Source organism: Bufo bufo, chromosome 5 (genome assembly GCF_905171765.1).
Source record: "Bufo bufo chromosome 5, aBufBuf1.1, whole genome shotgun sequence".
Lineage (NCBI taxonomy): Eukaryota > Metazoa > Chordata > Amphibia > Anura > Bufonidae > Bufo > Bufo bufo.
The window spans coordinates 161,011,709-161,036,211 of NC_053393.1; positions in this window are offsets into that span (position 1 = coordinate 161,011,709).

Sequence of the window (24,503 nt, forward strand, 5' to 3'; positions counted from 1 at the left end):
AAAGCTCTGCATGTCCTCCATCAACAACACGTCTGTAAAGAGTCCTGTCCTTGCCGGCGTGGTCGTGGTAGGAGGAGGATTACTTTCACCTCTTCCCCTGTTAGATTCCCGTTGTGCTGTGACATCCCCCTTATATGCTGTGTAAAGCATACTTTTTAACTTGTTTTGGAACTGCTGCATCCTTTTCGACTTCCGGTAATTCGGTAACATTTCAGGCACTTTCTGCTTATACCGGGGGTCTAGTAGCATGGCCACCCAGTACAGGTCGTTCTCCTTCAGCCTTTTTATACGAGAGTCCCTCAACAGGCATGACAGCATGAAATACCCCATTTGCACAAGGTTGGATGCCGAGCTACTCATGTCCTGTTCCTCGTCCTCACTGATGTCATTGAAGGTCTGTTCTTCCCCCCAGCCACGTACAACACCACGGGTACCAGATAGGTGACAACGAGCACCCTGGGATGCCTGCTGTGGTTGGTCTTCCTCCTCCTCAAAGCCACATTCCTCCTCTGACTCCTCTTCCTCAGACTCCTCTTCCAGCGTTGCCGCAGGTCCAGCAAGCGATGCTGATAAGGCTGTTTCTGGTGGTGATGGTGACCACAACTCTTCCTCTTCACGCTCATCTACGGCCTGATCCAGCACTCTTCGCAGGGCACGCTCCAGGAAGAAAACAAATGGGATGATGTCGCTGATGGTGCCTTCGGTGCGACTGACTAGGTTTGCCACCTCCTCAAAAGGACGCATGAGCCTACAGGCATTGCGAATGAGCGTCCAGTAACGTGGCAAAAAAATACCCAGCTCCGCAGAGGCTGTCCTAGCACCCCGGTCATACAAATAGTCGCTGACGGCTTTTTCTTGTTGGAGCAGGCGGTCGAACATTAGGAGTGTTGAATTCCAACGTGTCGGGCTGTCGCAAATCAAGCGCCTCACTGGCATGTTGTTTCGCCGCTGAATATCTGAAAAGTGAGCCATGGCCGTGTAGAAACGCCTGAAATGGCCACACACCTTCCTGGCCTGCTTGAGGATGTCCTGTAAGCCTGGGTACTTATGCACAAAGCGTTGTACGATCAGATTCAACACATGTGCCATGCACGGCACATGTGTCAACTTGCCCAAATTCAATGCCGCCAACAAATGCTGGGGAGCTGGGAGGGTGCAGTTGATGTGGAGCAAGACGCAGCAGCAGAAGAGGACTTAGCCGAGGAGGTTAGCGAAGAGGATGGAGTAGGAGGAGTAGAGGAGGTGGCAGCAGGCCTGCCTGCAAGTTGTGGCGGTGTCACCAACTCCCCTGCAGAGCCACGCATTCCATGCTTGTCAGCTGTCAGCAGGTTTATCCAATGCGCAGTGTACATGATATACCTGCCCTGACCGTGCTTTGCAGACCAGGTATCAGTGGTCAGAAGTATCCTTGCCCCAACACTGTGTGCCAGACATGCCATGACTTCCTTTTCCACAATAGAGTACAGGTTGGGGATTGCCTTTTGTGAAAATAAATTTCGACCGGGTACCTTCCACTGCGGTGTCCCAATAGCTACAAATTTTTTGAAGGCCTCAGACTCCACCAGCTTGTATGGTAAAAGCTGGCGGGCTTAGAGTTCCGACAACCCAGCTGTCAGACGCCGGGAAAGGGGGTGACATTGGCTTCTTAGGCTCAAACATTTCCTTGACAGACACCTGACTGTGGGCAGATGAGCAGGAACTGCTGAAGGTGAGAGGCGGAGTGGCGGATGGTTGAGAGGGGGAAAGGAGGACAGCAGTGGTTGAGGTGGCTGAAGATGCTGGACCAGGAGGAGGATGGTGGCTTTGAGTTTGTGTGCTGCTTGTACTCATCATGTGTTGATCCCATAGGTGTTTGTGATGTGAGATCATGTGCCTTCGCAAAGCAGTTGTACCTAGGTGGGTGTTGGACTTCCCACGACTCAGTTTCTTTTGGCACAGGTTGCAAATGGCATCAGAGGCAGACACACACAAAAAATGCCACACTGCTGAGCATTGCAATGACGGCATTCTGGTGGTGGCAACAGCATGCGTTGATTGGCGTGCTGTCTGGCTGAACCCGGGTGCCGATACATGCTGTCTGACTGTGCCACTAGCTCCTTGCGACTACCTCCCCCTGCTTTCCACTCGTCTCCTCCTCCTCTCTGTCTCCCCATCTGAACTTTCCCCCTGTTCTTCTTCTCTTCGAGCGGGCACCCACGTGACATCCACGGACACATCGTCATCATCAACCACTTCACTTGCATCTGACAACTCAGCAAAGGAAGCAGCAGCGATACAACATCACACCGTACGTCCATGTGTGTAATGCTGCCTGACATATCCCTGTTATCTACATCCTCTGGCAATAATGGTTGCGCATCACTCATTTCTTCCAACTGATGTGTAAATAACTCCTCTGACAGATCAAGTGAAGCAGCTGTGGTGCTAGTGTTGGTGGTGGCGGCAGGCGGGCAAGTGGTAACTTGAGAGGTGCCCGAAGCTGAGCTGGAGGAGGATGGTGCGTCAAGGTTCCGAGCGGAAGCTGTAGAAGATTGGGTGTCCTGTGTAAGCCAGTCAACTATGTCCTCAGAACTTTTCGAGTTCAGGGTACGTGGCCTCTGAACACTGGGAATTATTCTAGGGCCAAAGGAAATCACAGCACCACAACCACGACGGCCCCTGCGGGGTGGCCTGCCTCTGCCTGTCATTTTTTTATTTATTAGTTGTACTAGTTGTACTATGCGTGTAAGCTACTGTGACACCAGATATGAGTGGGCACTGGCAGTAGTGGGCACAGTACACGCTGTAGGCCTGACACACATGCTTGCAGGCAACTGCAATTATATTACAGTGAAAAATGTGTTTTATTTTTTAAAATGCAAGCTACTGTGACACCAGATATGAGTGGTGCAACTGGGCACTGGCAGTAGTGGGCACTGTACACGCTGTAGGCCTGACACACACGCTTTCAGGCAACTGCAATTAGATTACAGTGAAAAAATTGTTGTTGTTTTTTTAATGCAAGCTACTGTGACACCAAATATGAGTGGTGGCACTGGGTACTGGCAGTAGTGGGCACAGTACACGCTGTAGGCCTGACACACACACTTGCAGGCAACTGCTATTATTTTACAGTGAAAAAATTGTTGTTTTTTTTTAAATGCAAGCTACTGTGACACCAGATATTAGTGGTGGCACTGGGCACTGGCAGTAGCGGGCACAGTACACGCTGTAGGCCTGACACACACGCTTGCAGGCAACTGCAATTATATTACAGTGAAAAATTATTAATTTTTTTTTTAAATGCAAGCTACTGTGACACCAGATATGAGTGGTGGCAACTGCAATTATATTACAGTGAGAAAAAAAAAGCAGACTGATGTACTAGCCCTAAAAAGGGCTTTTTGGGGTGCTGTCAGGACGCTGTCCTTACAGCAGATCAGATGAGTCTTTGAGGACTGGAGTGGACACTGAATACCCTGGCCTAGCTATCGATTTCCCTATTGAATTAGCAGCAGCTGCACTGTCCCTCCTCTCACTAACACTGCAGCTTCCGAATGAATCTAAGATGGATGCTGTCCTTGCTTTTTGATAGGAGGTGGGAGGGTCCGGGAGGGAGGGTATGCTGCTGATTGGCTGGAATGTGTCTGCTGACTGTGAGGTAGAGGGTCAAAGTTTGCTCAATGATGACGTATAGGGGGCGGACCGAACATCGCATATGTTCGCCCGCCGCGGCGAACGCGAACAATTGATGTTCGCCGGGAACTGTTCGCCGGCGAATAGTTCGGGACATCTCTATGTGTCATCAGAAAATTGCCTTTTTTGTTTAACTATAGATACAGTAGAAGTTTGGGATGGCCCAAGTGCTATACTGGGTCACCTGGACACTTTCAAGGTGCCACCATGTGTTGCTGCTCTCCAGAAGAGATGGTAAGGTGTGGTGCACCCCCAATGGGAAATAAGTCCACGGATTCAAGGTCTGCTGTAAACCAGTGTGCTTTAGTGGAGGAACTGAATTAAGTGACGTGCAACTGAAGAAAGTGAAGTGCAAAACAATGCAGGCAATGCACTGAGCTGACTTCTCCAGTATCCTCTCTGGCAGAAGAAGGTTTGGTACAGATGAAAAAGCTGAGCTAGATGTCCCTCTCTCTCTCTCAAAAAACTGGTACACTGACCAAAGGGCTGGTGGTCCAGGGCGTGTGGCTCGGTCGTCTGGCTGGCTCCCAGGTTCTGTGGCTCAGTCATCTTGCTGGCTCCCTGGACAAGTGGCTGGTGACCCAGCGTCTGTGGTTCAGGATCCCCATCTCAGCATCTTTGTAAGGTCACTCATGCAGTCTGGCAGAGTCTGTTCTACCAAAAACTGGTCCCTATCAGCAGACAACTAATGACTCTAACTGCTTTCCTCATATACAGTTTTTAACTGAGCTAGAACCTTCTTATGGGAGGGGTAGAGTGGAGAAGTACAGCCTAAACAGAAACAATGTGTTGCAATTACAGTCATAGTTTCATATAGTGTTTCAATACAAGTCTATAGGAATGACTAAATAATTTTTCCAAACATAAACAAGTCTTCAGAAGTAATCAACATAGCTAGACAGTTTTTCCCTCCAAAAATTTACATAGTCCTTTATAGTAAGGCCGAATGCACACGGCCGTGTTCCGCGGCCGAGAGCGGTCCGTGGTATGCCGGGCTGGATTCCTGTTCAGAGCAGGAGCGCACGGCGTCATTGGTTGCTATGACGCCGTGCACTTCATGTCGCCGCTGCACTACAGTAATACACTATACGAGTGTATTACTGTAGTGCAGCGGCGGCATGAAGCGCACGGCATCATAGCAACTAATGATGCCGTGAGCTCCTGCTCTGAACAGGAATCCAGCCCGGCATACCACGGACCGCTCTCGGCCGCGGAACACGGCGGTGTGCATTCGGCCTAACTGTGTAAGATTTCACTCTTCTCAGTGCATAGGTAGAAAGTCCCAAAGCCTTTCAGTATTAATTTGCTGTGCATTAGCCCTTTCCACAATGCAATGCAGATATAGTGCAATAACAGTGCAAATAAACAAGATATATTACAATAAACATATAGAATGCAGTTCATTAATATAAAACAGTATAAGTGCACACAACAGCAAATGTCCACAAATGTCCATAGTCCAAAGTACCCTGCTCCAGGACACTATAGATAGAGGGATAGATAGATAGATAGATAGATAGATAAAAGACATTGTGAGTCCATTGTGTCTATTGCCTATAGTGGCTGCAGTAAAGCATGTCCCTAGATGCTGTTAACAACAGCTCAGGCAAGATGGCAGCCCCCATAGTCATGTTCAGGAAAATAAAAAAATCTATTATCAGAAAATAAAAACAGATTAGCGAAAAGGATATGTGTCATTATCTGCTTTTAACTGGTAGAAAAAAAAAATATATAGTTGACACATTCCCTTTTAGGATACTTATATGGTTCCTACAAACATGCAGCAATTGTGAAGTTTAAAACTTTTGTGTACAGTCGTGGCCAAAAGTTTTAAGAATTACATAAATATTGGAAATTGGAAAAGTTGCTGCTTAAGTTTTTATAATAGCAATTTTCATATACTCCAGAATGTTATGAAGAGTTATCAGATGAATTGCATAGTCCTTCTTTGCCATGAAAATTAACTTAATCCCCAAAAAACCTTTCCACTGTATTGCTTTGCTGTCATTAAAGGACCTGCTGAAATCATTTCAGTAATTGTCTTGTTAACTCAGGTGAGAATGTTGACGAGCACAAGGCTGGAGATCATTATGTCAGGCTGATTGGGTTAAAATGGCAGACTTGACATGTTAAAAGGAGGGTGATGCTTGAAATCATTGTTCTTCCATTGTTAACCATGGTGACCTGCAAAGAAACGCGTGCAGCCATCATTGCGTTGCATAAAAATGGCTTCACAGGCAAGGATATTGTGGCTACTAAGGGCTCTTTCACACTTGCGTTGTCCGGATCCTTCGTGCACTCCATTTGCCAGAGGTGCCCGCCGGATCCGTAACAATGCAAGTGAACTGAAAGCATTTGAAGACGGATCCGTCTTCAAAATGTGTTCAGTGTTACTATGGCACCCAGTCCTGGCTGCCATAGTAGTAGTGGGGAGCGGGGGAGCAGTATACTTACAGTCCGTGCGGCTCCCAGGGCGCTCCAGAATGACGTCAGAGCGCCCCATGCGCATGGATGACGTGATCCATGTGATCACGTCACCCATGCGCGTGGGGCACCCTGACGTCACACTGAAGCGCCCTGGGAGCCGCACGGACGGTAAGTATACTGCTCCCCCGCTCCCCACTACACTTTACCATGGCAAACAGGACTTTAGTGTCCTGGGAGCCATGGTAACCATTCAGAAAAAGCTAAACGTCGGATCCGGTAATGTGCCGAAACAACGTTTAGCTTAAGGCCGGATCCAGATTAATGCCTTTCAATGGGCATTAATTCCGGATCCGGCCTTGCGGCAAGTGTTCAGGATTTTTGACCGGAGCAAAAAGCGCAGCATGCTGCAGTATTTTCTCCGGCCAAAAAACGTTCCGTTCCGGAACTGAAGACATCCTGATGCATCCTGAACGGATTTCTCTCTATTCAGAATGCATGGGGATAATCCTGATCAGGATTCTTCCGGCATAGAGCCCTGACAACGGAACTCTATGCCGGAAAAGAACAACGCAAGTGTGAAAGAGCCCTAAGATTGCACCTCAATCAACAATTTATAGGATCATCAAGAACTTCAAGGAAAGATGTTCAATTCTTGTTAAGAAGGCTTCAGGGCGTCCAAGAAAGTCCAGCAAGCGCCAGGATCGTCTCCTAAAGAGGATTCAGCTGCGGGATCGGAGTGCCACCAGTGCAGAGCTTGCTCAGGAATGTCAGCAGGCAGGTGTGAGCGCATCTGCATGCACAGTGAGGCGAAGACTTTTGGAAGATGGCCTGGTGTCAAGAAGGGCAGCAAAGAAGCCACTTCTCTCCAAAAAAAACATCAGGGACAGATTGATCTTCTGCAGAAAGTATGGTGAATGGACTGCTGAGGACTGGGGCAAAGTCATATTCTCCGATGAAGCCTCTTTCCGATTGTTTGGGGCATCTGGAAAAAGGCTTGTCCATCCGTCCTGTGTCATGCTAACAGTAAAGCATCCTGAGACCATTCATGTGTGGGGTTGCGTGTAAGGCCTCCTGCACACGACCGTTGTGTGCATCCGTGGCCGTTGTGCCGTTTTCCATTTTTTTTCGCGGACCCATTGACTTTCAATGGGTCCGTTGAAAAATCGGAAAATGCACCGTTTTGCAGCCGCATCCGTGATCTGTGTTTCCTGTCCGTCAAAAAAATATGACCTGTCCTATTTTTTGGACGGACAACGGTTCACGGACCCATTCAAGATTGGCATCCGCGTCCGTGATCCGTGGCCGTAGGTTACTTTTTATACAGACGGATTCGAAGATCCGTCTGCATAAAAGCCTTTTCAGAGATGAGTTTTCACTTTGTGAAAACTCAAATCCGACAGTATATTCTAACACAGAGGCATTCCCATAGTGATGGGGACGCTTCTAGTTAGAATATACTGAGAACTGTGTACATGACTGCCCCCTGCTGCCTGGCAGCACCCGATCTCTTACAGGGGGCTGTGATCCGCACAATTAACCCCTCAGGTGCTGCACCTGAAGGGGTTAATTGTGCATATCATAGCCCCCTATAAGAGATCAGGGGCTGCCAGGCAGCAGGGGGCAGACCCCCCCTCCCTCCCCAGTTTGAATATCATTGGTGGCCAGTGTGCGGCCTCCCCTCCCCCGCCCCCCCCTCCGTCGCCCCCCTCCCCCCCTCTATTGTAATTTCATTGGTGGCCAGTGTGCGCCCCCCCCCGGCCCCCCCTCCCTCTATTGTATTAATATCATTGGTGGCCAGTGTGCGGCGCACAGACCTGTCACTTACCAGTAGGAGGAGCTCCCGGCCGGACACACATCGCAGAAGCCAGCAGGTAAGTATGAAATGATGCTTCTAATATTGTAATATTGCTAAGTAACCATGGCAACCAGGCCTGCAGTAGCGTCCTGGTTGCCATGGTTACCGATCGGAGCCCCAGAGCGATTAAACTGGGACTCCGATCGGAATCTCCGCTGCCACCAATGATCGGGCGGGGGGGGGGGGGGGGGGAGAGGGGAGGCCGCACACTGGCCACCAATGAAATTACAATAGAGGGGGGGAGGGGGGGCCGACGGAGAGGGAGGGGCGGGGGAGGGGAGGCCGCACACTGGCCACCAATGATATTACAACAGAGGGGGGCCGACGGAGGGGGGGGCGGGGGAGGGGAGGCCGCACACTGGCCACCAATGATATTCAAACTGGGGAGGGTGGGGGGTCTGCCCCCTGCTGCCTGGCAGCCCCTGATCTCTTACAGGGGGCTATGATACGCACAATTAACCCCTTCAGGTGCGGCACCTGAAGGGTTAATTGTGCTGATCACAGCCCCCTGTAAAAGATCGGATGCTGCCAGGCAGCAGGGGGCAGTCATGTACACAGTTTGCAGTATATTCTAACTAGAAGCGTCCCAATCACCATGGGAACGCCTCTGTGTTAGAATATACTGTCGGATATGAGGTTCACGATGTAACTCATATCCGACAGTATATTCTAACATAGAGGCGTTCCCATGGTGATGGGGACGCTTCAAGTTAAAATATACCATCGGATTGGAGAAAACTCCGATCCTATGGTATATTAACTCCTGACTTTACATTGAAAGTCAATGGGGGACGGATCCGTTTGAAATTGCACCATATTGTGTCAACGTCAAACGGATCCGTCCCCATTGACTTGCATTGTAAGTCAGGACGGATCCGTTTGGCTCCGCACAGCCAGGCGGACACCAAAATGACTTTTTTTTCATGTCCGTGGATCCTCCAAAAATCAAGGAAGACCCACGGACGAAAAAACGGTCACGGATCACGGACCTACGGACCCCGTTTTTGCGGACCGTAAAAAAAAACGGTCGTGTGCAGGAGGCCTAATTATATTTCACTACATCACAGAAATAACTGAAACAAAGATCTAAAAGCAGTTTAGCAGCAAACTTTGTGAAAACTAATATTTGTGTCATTCTCAAAACTTTTGGCCACGACTGTATGTAACCCTTTTGCATACCTCTAAGAAGGGGTGGGCAGCCTGTGGCACTCCAGCTGTTATGAAGCAACAATTCCCAGAATGATCCATTTATTTCTATGACAGTTCACCGAAGAGCAGAGCAAGTATGCATGCTGGGAGTTGTAGTTTTACAACAGCTGGAGTGCCACAGCTTGACTATTCCTGCAAAATGCATCTAAAATAAGAGTAATAAATGAGGCAACTTTGCAAATATTCTTAATTTAAATGGAGTCTGTTACCAGGATATTCACTGATAGATCAGACACAATGGGGGAGATTTATCAAGATTGGTGCTTTCTTCCCCTGTCTTGATATCCTCTGCGCTGCTAGAGGATGCGCCTAATTTATGTCGAGGTGCATGCCTCATCATAAATTAGGTACATCCTCCTACAGTCCGTGCACCTAACCAGAAATATACGACAGCCCAGAGCTGCCGTAGATTTCTGGATTCATTTACGCCAGAAAACTGGTGTAAATGAAATAAATTTGTTGTTGCAGCTGGAGACGCCCCCTTACCACACACACTTTTAGAAAAGTGGCAAGGACGGTGGAAAAGGGGAGATGTGACAAATTTTTAAAAAGTCACACCTGCTACTTTTTAATAGGGATCGACCGATGTAGATTTTTTAGAGCCGATACCGACTGCTGTTTGGCTCGAGCATCGCTATGCTCGGCACATACAAGTGCTCGGCCGAATACTGCTCGAGTACAATTTAATACAATGAAAGTCAATGGGAGACCCGAGCATCAAACCAGACACCCCCTGCTCTGAAGAAGAGAGGGTGTCTGGTTCCCAAAAAAAGGTTAGAAATTGATGGAAACCCCATCAAAATGGTTTGGAAACAGCATTAAGAGGATAGCTGGATGCGTCTTGGACTCCTATTATCTACGACATACAATAGACAACACACAAAGGCTATATGCCAAAAACCACATATGTGCAAGCCATCAATCTATCCATAAGACAGATAACAGGCTTAGTTAGCATACCTTACAATGGCAGCCTTGTGCACTATGAGACATTCCAAACCAGTTCTCATCTGACTGAGAGCCAGTAAGCCTCAAAGTTACTTCAGATCTGTTGGATGGCTTGGGTAGACCTGCGCACCTAGATCAATATCATTAGGGAGACAAAAAGTTTTCTGATTGTCCTAACATAATATTCAATAACCTTTCTATACAGTTTTGTTATGTAAAAACTCATTTGCATAAACATTGGCATATGGGAAAGACATGCAAATGAGCATAATCTGCCTTGTTTTTCAGCTAAAAAAAACATTTGAATGGAAAATGCGCGATCTACACTACTCATGAACATCGCCATCTATTGGTTTCATAGTCTTATGACAAGAGTAATCGTGTTGTCATAAGACTATGAAACCAATAGATGGTGCTGTTCATGAGTCATGAACAGCGCCATCTATTGGTTTCATAGTCTTATGACAAGACGATTACTCTTTCATAAGACTATGAAACCAATAGATGGCGCTGTTCATCTTGTTGGGGCGCTAGTAAGTGGGGCACACTGCTCAACAGAGTCCACACACCATGTAGCACTCAGCCTATAATAGCCTGCGCTAACACTGAGGTGTATATCAGATTGCTGCTATCATTCAGACATATTCTAGCACTTTATCTGCGGTAATATAAGCTTGCTAGGGTGTATCTGAGGACTATTGCCCTGCTTGTAATGACTCATAAACATTGGAATCTATTGGTTTCATGACAAAACCATGAATCCAATAGATGGCACTGTTCATGAGTAGTGTAGATCGCTAATATTAAAGGCAACACCAAGCGATTAAAAAGGCGTATACCCCCCAAAATAGTACCAATCTAACCGTCACCTCATCCTGCAAAAAATGAGCCCCTAAGACAATCTCCTAAAAAGAAAAAAAAACTATGGCTCAGAATATGAAGACACTAAAACATCTTTTTTTTGTTTAAAAAATGCTGTTATTGTGTAAAACTTAAGTAAATAAAAAAAGTATACGTATTAAGCATTGCTGCGTCCGTAACAACCTGCTCTATAAAAATACTACATGACCTAACCCCTCAGATGACCACCATAAAAAAAATAAAAAACGGTGTAAAAAAAACCTTTTTTTGTCACCTTACATCACAAAAAGTGTAATAGCAAGCGATCAAAAAGTCATATGCACCCCAAAATAGTGCCAATCAAACCGTCATCTCATCCCTCAAAAATCTTACCATACCTAGGACAATCGCCCAAAAACTGAAAAAACTATGGCTCTCAGAATATGGAGACACTAAAACATGATTTATTTTTTGTTACAAAAAATATACTATTGTGTAAAACTTACATAAATAAATAAAAAAAAGTAGACATATTATGTATCGCCGTGTCCGTAATAACCTGCTCTATAAAAATATCACATGACCTAACCCCTCAGGGGAATACCGTAAAAAAAAATAAAAGGTGTAAAAAAAAAGCCATTTTTTGTCACCTTACATCACAAAAAGTGTAATAGCAAGCGATCAAAAAGTCATACGCACCCCAAAATAGTGCCAATCAAACAGTCATCTCATCCCGCAAAAATCATACCATACCTAAGACAATCGCCTAAAAACTGAAAAAACTATGGCTCTCAGAATATGGAGACACTAAAACATGATTTATTTTTTGCTACAAAAATTATATTATTGTGTAAAACTTACATAAATAAATAAAAAAAAGTAGACATATTATGTATCGCCGTGTCCGTAATAACCTGCTCTATAAAAATATCACATGACCTAACCCCTCAGGGGAATACAGTAAAAAAAAAAAAAAGTGTAAAAAAAAGAAATTTTTTGTCACCTTACATCACAAAAAGTGTAATAGCAAGCGATCAAAAAGTCATATGCACCTATAATAGTACCAATCAAACTGTCATCTCATCCCGAAAAAAATGAGCCCCTACACAAGACAGTCGGCCAAAAAATAAATAAAACTATGGCTTTCAGAATGTGAAGACACTAAAAAATCTATTTTTTTCAAAAATGCTTTAGTAACATAGTAACATAGTACATAAGGCCAAAAAAAGACATTTGTCCATCCAGTTTGGTCTGTCATCCTGCAAGTTGATCCAGAGGAAGGCAAAAAAAAACTGTGAGGTAGAAGCCAATTTTCCCCACTTTAGGGGAATAAAAAATTCCTTCCCGACTCCAATCAGGCAATCAGAATAACTCCCTGGATCAACGACCCCTCTCTAGTAGCTATAGCCTGTAATATTATTACACTCTAGAAATACATCCAGGCCCCTCTTGAATTCCTTTATTGTACTCACCATCACCACCTCCTCAGGCAGAGAGTTCCATAGTCTCACTGCTCTTACTGTAAAGAATCCTCTTCTATGTTTGTGTACAAACCTTCTTTCCTCCAGACACAGAGGATGTCCCCTCGTCACAGTCACAGTCCTGGGGATAAATAGATGATGGGATAGATCTCTGTACTGACCCCTGATATATTTATACATAGTAATTAGATCTCCCCTCTGTCATCTTTTTTCTAACCCTAATTTTGATAATCTTTCAGGGTACTGTAGTTGCCCCATTCCAGTTATTTGTTTTGTAAAACTGAAACAAACAACCAAAAAAACTAGTCATATTTGGTATTGTCGCGTCCGTAACAACCTGCTATATAAAAATACCACATGATTTAACCTGTCAGATGAATGTCGTAAATAACAAAAAATAAAAACGGTGCCAAAACAGCTATTTCTTGTTACCTTGCCTTACAAAAAGTGTAATATAGAGCAACCAAAAATCATATGTACCCTAATAAAGTACCAACAAAACTGCCACCTTATCCCGTAGTTTCCAAAATGGGGTTACTTTTTGGAGTTTCTACTCTAGGGGTGCATCAGGGGGGCTTCAAATGGGACATGGTGTCAAAAAACCAGTCCAGCAAAATCTGCCTTCCAAAAACCGTATGGCGTTCCTTTCCTTCTGCGCAATACCGTGTTCCCGTACAGCAGTTTACGACCACATATGGGGTGTTTCTGTAAACTACAGAATCAGGGCCAAAAATATTGAGTTTTGTTTGGCTGTTAACTAGGGGTGCACCGAAATGAAAATTCTGGTCCGAAACCGAAACCGAAAATTCAGGATGCCCTTGACCGAAAACCGAAACCGAAACTGCCTTTTTGCCCAAATACTTTTAAAATACTTTTTTTTTAATGATTTTATTAATAATTCTTTTTCATGAATGAAATTCATCTGTGGGTGGCGCTGTTATGGAGAGGGGGATCTGTGGGTGGCGCTGTTATGGAGAGGGGGATCTGTGGGTGGCGCTGTTATGGAGAGGGGGATCTGTGGGTGGCACTGTTATGGAGAGGGGGATCTGTGGGTGGCGCTGTTATGGAGAGGGGGATCTGTGGGTGGCGCTGTTATGGAGAGGGGGATCTGTGGGTGGCGCTGTTATGGAGAGGGGGATCTGTGGGTGGCTCTGTTACGGAGAGGAGGATCTGTGGGTGGCGCTGTTATGGAGAGGGGGATCTGTGCACTGTTATGGAAAGGGGATATGTACACTGTTATGGGCATAACAGTGCACAGATCCCTTTCCCCATAACAGTGCACAGATCCCTTTCCCCATAACAGTGCACAGATCCCCCCTCCCCATAGCAGTGCCATAGACCGATCCCCCTACCCATAACAGCCCCGGCCCTGCTGCTCACAGCATCACTCACTGCATCTTTATTTTACCTTACAATCGTGACGCTCCAGTAACAACTCTGCAGGCAGAGCGGAGGGCGGCGTAACGTCACTTACTCACGTGACGCACCTGCTCCGCCCACTTTATGAATGAAGGAGGCGGAGCAGGCGCGTCACGTGAGTAAGTGATGTTACGCCGGCCTCCGCTCTGCCTGCAGAGTTGTTAGTTACTGGAGCGTCACGATTGTAAGGTAAAATAAAGATGCAGTGACAAAGTAAACCGCCCGCCCGGCGCCCGCCCGCAGAGGTGGGTGACAAATCCCACACCCCATATTTTCGGCCGATATGTAACAATATCGGCCGAAGTGGATTAGGTGCATTTTCGGCCGATATTTTCGGCTGCCGGAATTTCGGTGCACCCCTACTGTTAACCCTTGCTTTGTAACTGTAAAAAATGAATTCAAAAGGAAAATCTGCCAAAAAAGTGAAATTTTGAAATTTCATCTCCATTTTCCATTAATTCTTGTGGAACACCTAAAGGGTTAACAAAGTTTTTAAAATCAGTTTTGAATGCTTTGAGGGGTTTAGTTTCTAAAATTGGGTCATTTTTGGGTGGTTTTTATTATGTAAGCCTCACAAAGTGACTTCAAACCTGAACTGGTCCTTAAAAAGTGGGTTTTGGAAATTTTTCTGAAAAATTTCAAGATTTGCTTCAAAACTTCTAAGCCTTATAACGTCCCCAAAAAATAAAATGACATTCACAAAATGATCCAAACATGAACTAGACATATGGGGAATGTAAAGTAACTATTTTTGGAGGTATTACTAGCTTTTATAAAAGTTGAGAAATTGAAATTTGGAAATTTGGAAATGTTTCCAAATTTTTGGTAAATTTGTCTTTTTTTTTTATAAATAAAAATAAATTAAATAAATGGCCTGGTCTTTAAGGTAAAAAATTGCAGGGTCCTGAAAGGGTTAAAGGGGTTGTGCAGCCAGTACATATTGATACTTCATCTATATCTGATCGGTGGTGGCCGGACTGCTGGCTACCCTGCTGCTCAGATATTTGAAAGAGAGCGTTACTTCCTCTTCGAGATTACACCGAACGTCATCTGAGAAGTCTCGGCAGCACAGTGTAATTGCAAGCGCTTGTTCCATTCATTTGAATAGGACAAGCCCTTGTAATTACACTGCACCGCCGCTGCAAGCAAAGAGACTCTTGAAGAGGAAGCAGTGCCTGCTCCTCTTCAAACAGCTGATCAGCGGGAGTTGGACCCCCACCTATAATATATTGATGATCTATCCTGAAGATAGATCATCAATATGTAATGGCTGCAAACCCTTTTGAAGCTTTTGAAATGCAGATAGGAAAAAACTAAAAGAATCGCCATGTCTTAAATGTATTCTCTGACCTGTTAAAAAGGTACATGAAGTAATCTGTAGTGAATGTAATCTTCTCATCAGTGACTGTATTTGTGAGTTATACCCTCCCTTCGAATTTTTAGCTATGTCATGGGACCAGCACTCTGATCTACAACTGACACAGGACAGGAAGTCACTTACCTCTCTATTCATTCCTATGAGATTGACTATTCCCATAGGAATACATAGAGAAACTGACTTCCTGTCCACACATAAAATGCTGTGTTATTTGGGCGTTGGTCACATGACATAGCTGAGAAGCAGAAGGGAGGGGATAACTCACAAATACAGACACTGGTAAGAAGATTACATACACCACAGATTACATCATGTACCTTTCTAATAGGTCATAGGAGAATAGCGTTTTTTCTTCTTCTTTTTTAAGGGGCAAAAGACATATTTTACAAGAAATTTGAGAACTTCTGTGACTGTTTGTGGTTTTATATGTCTGACTAAACCTGCCAGGTTGTATTTCTAATATAAGATTTTGAGGAGTTTTGTAATAAATAGTAGATATCCTCCCCTCTTTTTAATTATTCTTACTATTATTATCATTAAAAATCAGGATTATGTAATGTCCCTATAGTGTTCTTTACTGTAACAAGAATGCAAATGTGAACACGATTGTATAGAAAATTCATTGGTGGAACATTGCGTATTCATTGCTCCCTCCAAAAAAAGGTCTGCTCTTTCCAGCGATAACCACAGAAGGTGTACGACATGTTCTTCTTTTCCTAGCCAATTTATTGGGTGTAACCATTAATAGAAATTGTATACAGACCAAGTAATTGCCTCATGAACAACATCTGGACCTGGAAATACATTTTAGTGTTTTGGAATGTATGGCTACAAGGAATGCTGATAATGAGGATGCCACAGCACTCAACAAATCCAAGTCAGAGTTAAACTGCTACACCCAGGGGACACAGAAGGGCTGCCAGATTCCGACAGAAAACAGAACTATGAATGGTTTCCAAGATCTTTTATATTAGAACGTGACATATCTGACACTGAAGCAATGCTACATTTAAGCTGGCCATACACATTAGATAGAAGTTAATTGATGGCTGAACAGCAGTTGAGCAATCAATCTTTTGGTGAACAGTTGTATCGCAGACACGACCACACACATTTTAGTCTACGTTGGCCATTACAGGTGATCAAATTGGTCATACATGTTCAATGATGTCTGACGAGGAACAGAAAAGATCTTTTTGGGAACCCTCTTTGTTAGAAAGATCTTTTGTCCATAAATGATGTTTCTTTGAACAAAAGATCTTTTGTCCGCCTATTGGCCGAAAATTTTGAACGAGGCCGACTTCTTTTCTGATGATAACAGTCTATCATTGGACGGCTAAAACTATAGTTCTGAGTTAAATTTCACCTGACAAATGTTCGTTTTGGTTGAAATTGTCAATTTTGATAAACTTGAGACTAATGTGTATGGGAACCTTTAGACCACTTTCAAACAAGTTAATTTTTAATTTATATTTGGTGTAGTCAATCTGCGACACCCAGGTCAATCTATGAAGCTATTCATGCAGATGTATTAAATATGTACAAAAAATGCAAAATGTACTAATATCATCAGTTTTGCAGATGGAAAATGTCTATAAAAGTCTCCACATGCAGATATATATGGATACATCCCTATGTACAGTATGATTTTGTAATGGTACCTAATCTTACACTGCAGTGTACCCGCCTGGACTGTCTCCCTTCTTGGCATTGCCCACTGTGCCACTGCTAATAGATGTGTTCTGTGCCACAGCTCATAGATGTGCTGCTCCTCTGTAGATCACACTTTGTTAAAAAAAAAAAACAGTAGGGCAAAATGTCTCTGTTCTCCTTTGAATCTCAGCTGCTCTGAGTTTTATCAGGGACTTTCCCACCATTGCTCTGGGCCTGAACTAAAAGGTTCATTTGGTTTCAGTAATCTGTAAAATTTATGACTCTCTTGGCACTTACCTGGCTTGTTTTTGACCACCTCTACCCGTCTGCTGCCCACCATGACCTTCTGCCTCACTACCCTTGTGATTAAACTCTGACTGCTCTAACTTCTAAAGAAGGATAATTCAAAACAGAGGGGTTAAAATAACCTACTTGATACTTGGATAAACATCCAGGTTATCAGTGAGATGTAAAAATTCGGGTGCCAAGGGGTGGCTTACATATAAAGATGAAAGTACCATTAAACGTATATGGAGGAGAAGTGTGAAATGGAGCACAAGGTGGAAATATACATAAGGGAGGGAAAGATTACACATAATAAATGGAGTAAATCAATATCAAGGTAGGCTGCTCAGGGGTTACGTGTATCAGAATCAACACGTTTTCATAAAGTCAAATAAAAGTCAATGGTAACAAAATGACCACTAATGAGCGCCAATCCTAGACACGAAGCAAGGAATTGTGAGGAACTAATGGTTGAAAGTTTATCTAGGTAGATAGATGGGTATATAGTAAAATCTGGCAAAACATATTGAAAGAAAGAAATATAATAAATATCAATGTGTCTCCACTCACTTCACTGGGGGGGGGGGGGGGGGGGCACCAGGATAAGCTCAAGACACCTGTGGTAAAGATATCGCCTGTAGTATTGTAGAAGTTGAGGTCAGCCTCACGGTCGTGCAATAGGGATGGAATACAGCACGCGGATCAAACTGCTTCTTCTCACTTCCTTTATTTCATAAATAAGCGGCTCAACGCGTTTCGGGGGTAAAAACAGAATCTCCCCCTTCTTCAGGAGTCAAATAATAACATATACATACAAAAAATGAACATATATTACCTTTTATAAGATGTCTGACACATGTGATGTTGAAGAAAAGTGCGTGAATTTTTTTAAAAAGTGCGTGAATTACGGGAGTGGAAGTGGATTCACTTCTGTTTTTGTGCGTTCCAGAGTGGAACTCAACTGCGATCCTATTTGGTAAAAGAGCACTATAATGGGGTCTATTTGGTCATATTGCCTGCTATAGGCATGTTTGTGTAACTGCTGGAGTGTATGTTTTAGAGTGCTCGGGGTGGCTAAAAGGAGGCACTCGTACCTCTGGGCTGTCTGGTTAGGTCACTTCCGGTCCGGTAGCTCTGCTTCCTGTTCCGCATATCATGCGTCCGGCTTCCGGTGTGATGATCTATCCACCATGGGGCGCACTTTAGAGCACTTTAAAGCTAAAGTAACTAATAGGGAGACAGGAGGGTCTATTGATATTAACATAATGAAAGGATGGTGATATTCAAAGGGGGGATAAAAATCATATAATAGTGTGAGTGGAATGCATAGTCAGATCCATATTAGAAATGAAATGGGACGCAAATATCAGAGAAAGTAAAAGTAAAAACTGATCATGCATAAAAACAGAATGAATTTCTCGGTGTATTCGCTAGCATGTATAAAGCCTAGAAAATTTATAAGAACATATTAAAATTGATATGTAATTTAAGATCATGGATGTAGAGATGTACAAGTCATTAATCAAAATGGTGGACAGATTATTTTACGATATATACTGGTAAGAGTGTGAACTGAAATCGTGTGAAATCGGATCAGCCTCCCATTGACTTTCAATGTAAGTCAAAACAGATCTTTTTTTTTTTTTGTTCATGGTAATGCAAACGGTTCCATCCTGAATGGATACAAGCGTTTGCATTATTGGTGCGGATCCGTCTGTGCAGATACCAGACGGATCCGCACCTAACGCAGGAGTGAAAGTAGCCTCATGTGCATGGCCAGCTTTAGACTCCACTTCCTGGTTTAGACCTGTATCAATCTAACCTTATTTGGGTTTGCATCAGTTTTTTGTGGTGCATTTATTTTTTTATTTTTTTATCATATGTATTTCAATTTTCACCTAGAGACTGCACATCAGTAGTAAAGGGGTTGTCACTTCAGCAACTAGCATCTATTATGTAGAGAAAGTTAATACAAGGCACTTACTAATGTATTGTGATTGTCCATATTACCTCTTTTGCTGTCTTTATTCATTATCCATCACGTTATACACTGCTCGTTTCCATGGTTACGATCCCTACTATCCAGCAGCAGTGGCCGTGCTTGCCCCCTATCGAAAAAAGAGCCGGCCTATGTGCACTACCATGGTCCCAGTCCCAAGCGAGACCGGCACTATTGTGTGCAAGCACGACCACCGCTGCTGGATTGCACGGTGGTCGTAACCGTGGAAACGAGCAGTGTATAATGTGATGGAAAAGTGAATCAAACCAGCAAAGGGAGCAATATGGATAATAACAATAAATTAGTAAGTGCCTTGTATTCACTTTCTCTACCTGATAAATGCCATTTGCTGAAGTGACACTTGTCCAATCCTTTATATTGATGGCCTATTTTTAGGATACATAGGTCATCAGTATCTGATTGAAGGGGATCCAACACCCCGCACCTCCACTGAGTAGCTCCAGTGATGGAATTTGGCACCAGGAATAAACAGCTCCGTTCATTGTAGATTTCTGTTATGTTTGTTTAAATATGAGCTTGTCAGACAGTAATTTTAAATTGCATTTAAATGTGATAGTTTAGCTTTGAAAATGGAAAATATACTAATGCAATGATGCAATGAGCGAGAGCATTTACTTACAAACCAAAAGGCCTCAGAGCTTAAATCTAATAATATACAATCCTTTCTACTGTCTGTGTCTGCTCAGACTGCTTGTAAGGGTAATAGCTATCGATGTCTCAAAGATTGTGCAAACAGCAGAGAATAAACAAAGCAGCACACAATGACAATTCTAATATGCCTTAATAATCAAATTTTTTTCCATTTATTACATCATAAAGTATGACAGGATGAACATTTTAACAAAGATGCCAATTAAAACTGGACCTGTAGGGTATACTCATAGGTGGGATTAACAACAGGTTTTAACAACAGGTTCCCTACTCAACGGCAGATACGCAGCATCACAACACATGTTTACTTATACAGCTGTGTTCAAAATAATAGCAGTGTGTTTAAAAAAGTCAATAAAGCTCAAAATCCTTCTAATAGCTTTTATTTCCATACACACAAATGTATTGGGAACACTACACATTCTATTCCAAATCAAAACATGAAGAAAAATCTATCAAATTTATGTTGTTCCTCTAAATTTTTTTTAAGAAAAGTGAATATTACACTGTTCAAAAAAAAATAGCAGTGTTTGTATTCTTCTTTACAAACTCAAACATTCACTATATTAACGGAAAAATGTTTGAAGATTTTGCTTTCCTTTGAATCACTGAACTAATATGTAGTTGTATGACCACTGTTTCTGAGAACGGCTGTATGTGTTACATGGAGTCAGCCGACTTCTGGTTTTCCAGCCCAGGATGATTGAACTACATTCCACAGTTCTTCTCCATTTCTTGGTTTTGCCTCAGAAACTGCATTTTGTTGTCGCCCCACAAGTTTTCTATTAGATTAAGATCCGGGGATTGGGCTTACCACTAGTGATGGACGAACATCTTCCGGGACGGTTCGCGAACGCGATCAAATGTTCGCGAACAGCAAGTTTGAAGCAGGCCCCATTCATTTTAATGACAGGCGAACCTGAAAAACCTTCAGCTCATATTTGCAGCCAAGAAATAATTACTAGAAGTGCACAAATAGTCCCACAGCATGGACAGTGACATACCAGATGTACACCCTGTACAGAATTATTAGGCAAATGAGTATTTTGACCACATCATCCTCTTTATGCATGTTGTCTTACTCCAAGCTGTATAGGCTCGAAAGCCTACTACCAATTAAGCATATTAGGTGATGTGCATCTCTGTAATGAGAAGGGGTGTGGTCTAATGACATCAACACCCTATATTAGGTGTGCATAATTATTAGGCAACTTCCTTTCCTTTGGCAAAATGGGTCAAAAGAAGGACTTGACAGGCTCAGAAAAGTCAAAAATAGTGAGATATCTTGCAGAGGGATGCAGCACTCTTAAAATTGCAAAGCTTCTGAAGCGTGATCATCGAACAATCAAGCGTTTCATTCAAAATAGTCAACAGGGTCGCAAGAAGCGTGTGGAAAAACCAAGGCGCAAAATAACTGCCCATGAACTGAGAAAAGTCAAGCGTGCAGCTGCCAAGATGCCACTTGCCACCAGTTTGGCCATATTTCAGAGCTGCAACATCACTGGAGTGCCCAAAAGCACAAGGTGTGCAATACTCAGAGACATGGCCAAAGTAAGAAAGGCTGAAAGACGACCACCACTGAACAAGACACACAAGCTTAAACGTCAAGACTGGGCCAAGAAATATCTCAAGACTGATTTTTCTAAGGTTTTATGGACTGATGAAATGAGAGTGAGTCTTGATGGGCCCATGGCTGGATTGGTAAAGGGCAGAGAGCTCCAGTCCGACTCAGACGCCAGCAAGGTGGAGGTGGAGTACTGGTTTGGGCTGGTATCATCAAAGATGAGCTTGTGGGGCCTTTTCGGGTTGAGGATGGAGTCAAGCTCAACTCCCAGTCCTACTGCCAGTTTCTGGAAGACACCTTCTTCAAGTCTGCATCCTTCAAGAAAAACATGATTTTCATGCAGGACAATGCTCCATCACACGCGTCCAAGTACTCCACAGCGTGGCTGGCAAGAAAGGGTATAAAAGAAGAAAATCTAATGACATGGCCTCCTTGTTCACCTGATCTGAACCCCATTGAGAACCTGTGGTCCATCATCAAATGTGAGATTTACAAGGAGGGAAAACAGTACACCTCTCTGAACAGTGTCTGGGAGGCTGTGGTTGCTGCTGCACGCAATGTTGATGGTGAACAGATCAAAACACTGACAGAATCCATGGATGGCAGGCTTTTGAGTGTCCTTGCAAAGAAAGGTGGCTATATTGGTCACTGATTTGTTTTTGTTTTGTTTTTGAATGTCAGAAATGTATATTTGTGAATGTTGAGATGTTATATTGGTTTCACTGGTAAAAATAAATAATTGAAATGGGTATATATTTGTTTTTTGTTAAGTTGCGTAATAATTATGCACAGTAATAGTCACCTGCACACACAGATATCCCCCTAAAATAGCTAAAACTAAAAACAAACTAAAAACTACTTCCAAAAATATTCAGCTTTGATATTAATGAGTTTTTTGGGTTCATTGAGAACATGGTTCTTGTTCAATAATAAAATTAATCCTCAAAAATACAACTTGCCTAATAATTCTGCACTCCCTGTATTATTCGAATTTGCGATCTCCATTTATTATTTTTTTAAATGCAAAATATCGGCAATATAATTTTCGCGTTCGCGCATGCGCAAATGCACTATACAGTACCCAAATGCACTATAAAGAAAGTATATAACACCCCGCTTTAATCAGTTTTTTTGGGGGCGACTGGTATATCACACCAGTGGAAATTATTTGTTCCAATAACGCTTGTCCCCTCTATATACCTGCAGTATCGCAGCAGAACCGCACACAACTGCTGCACAATACAAATGCACTATAATATACTTTCTAACATAGAAAGTATATTATACCATTGTACAAGGAAGGCAATCCATTAGAATATACATAAAGATAAAACGTAACCTTTAATAATGTTATACTATGAGGGTCCATTCACACGTCCGTAAGTGTTTTGTGGATCCACAAAACACGGACACCGGCAATAAGCATTCTGCAATTTGCGAACCGCACATCTCCGGCGCTATAATAGAAAATGCCTAATCTTGTCTGCAATTGTGTACAAGAATAGGACATGTTCAATTTTTTTGCGGAAACAGAAGCACAGATGCGGAAGTGCGGATCCGCAAATGCGGATGCGGACAGCACATTCCGGCCCCATTGAACATGAATGGGTCTGCACCCGTTCCGCAAAATTGCGGAACGGATGCGGATCCATTTTGCGGACATGTGAATGGAAAAGATATCCCTCAAAATGAAAATAAATGTAATTATTAAAGTTAAAGGGGTTCTGCACTTTGTTTTAACTGATGATCTATCCTCTGGATAGATCATCAGCATCTGATCGGCGGGGGTCCGACACCCAGGACCCCCGCCGATCAGCTGTTTGAGAAGGCAGCAGCGCGGCCTTCTCACTGTTTAGTGTGGGCGGGGCTTAGCTCCATTCAAGTGAACAGAGCTTAGCCCCGCCCACACTAGTTGATACTAGTCGTGACATCACTGGGCCAGCGGTAAACAGCGAGAAGGCCGTGGCGCTGCTGAAGCGCCACTGCCTTCTCAAACAGCTGATCGGCGGGGGTCCCGGGTGTCGGACCTCCGCCGATCAGATGCTGATGATCTATCCAGAGGATAGATCATCAGTTAAAACAATGTGCAGAACCACTTCAAGCAAAAAGCATAGATGTGGTAGGCAATAACAAGTGCTCGGCGGCACTAAATCAGAAACCATATGTCCTACCACAATCCGGGGGGTTCCAGTGCACATCCATGAATCCCGGAGGGAAAGCAAAAACATCCATCCCTGGGCTAGATGATGAAGTGGTATTGAAGGACAGGGTGGGCAAAGAACTGTCCCTGATATTGCCCTACAGGGGGGTGCTATTCTGGCCCTGATAGCCTAACCACAGACCACCCGCCCTGATAAGAGCGACCCAGCCCGGAACTTTAACCTATATAAAAATGGCTCTAGTAAACCCCTAGCCCCTAGGCCCCTGACTTCCAGGTGATCACTATATAGATCTATGTGTTTTTGACTCATTATAAAAGTATATTATAAGTATATTACACCCGTCTGTGTATCACACATATCGATAGCACACCTATACTAGTGCTTAAAAGGACTTTTGTGGCCCTATTAGCTAGCGTTTGGTGTCCCTAACAGTCTGTCCCTGCTCCACACAACAACCTCTCCCTACACTGGCAAAACACTGAATGTAAAATGTCGGCCAGATCAGGTTTATTTATAAGGTAAGGGGTATGTCCATGTGCTTAAATGTCTCAAGTATTCTGATGAATGTTTGAGTTTGTAAAGAAGAATAGAAACACTGCTATTGAATAGAATGTGTAGTGTTCCCAATGCATTTGTGTGTATGGAAATAAAAGCAATTAGAAGGATTTTGAGCTTCATTCACTTTTTTTTACACACACTGCTATTATTTTGAACACAACTCTATATGCAACACATATACACATAAATAAATACACCATTTATACACTACACACACATACCACCCAACTTTTAAAAAACCTAAGGAGCTAAACTATGGAATGGAAGCGCTCATCTCCAGCTGCCGCTGTAATTTTAATAACTGGATCTGGAGAACCTGAGGGAACCAGCTGAATTCCATGCCTGAGTATAATGATGTAAGGCTAGTTTCATACTAGC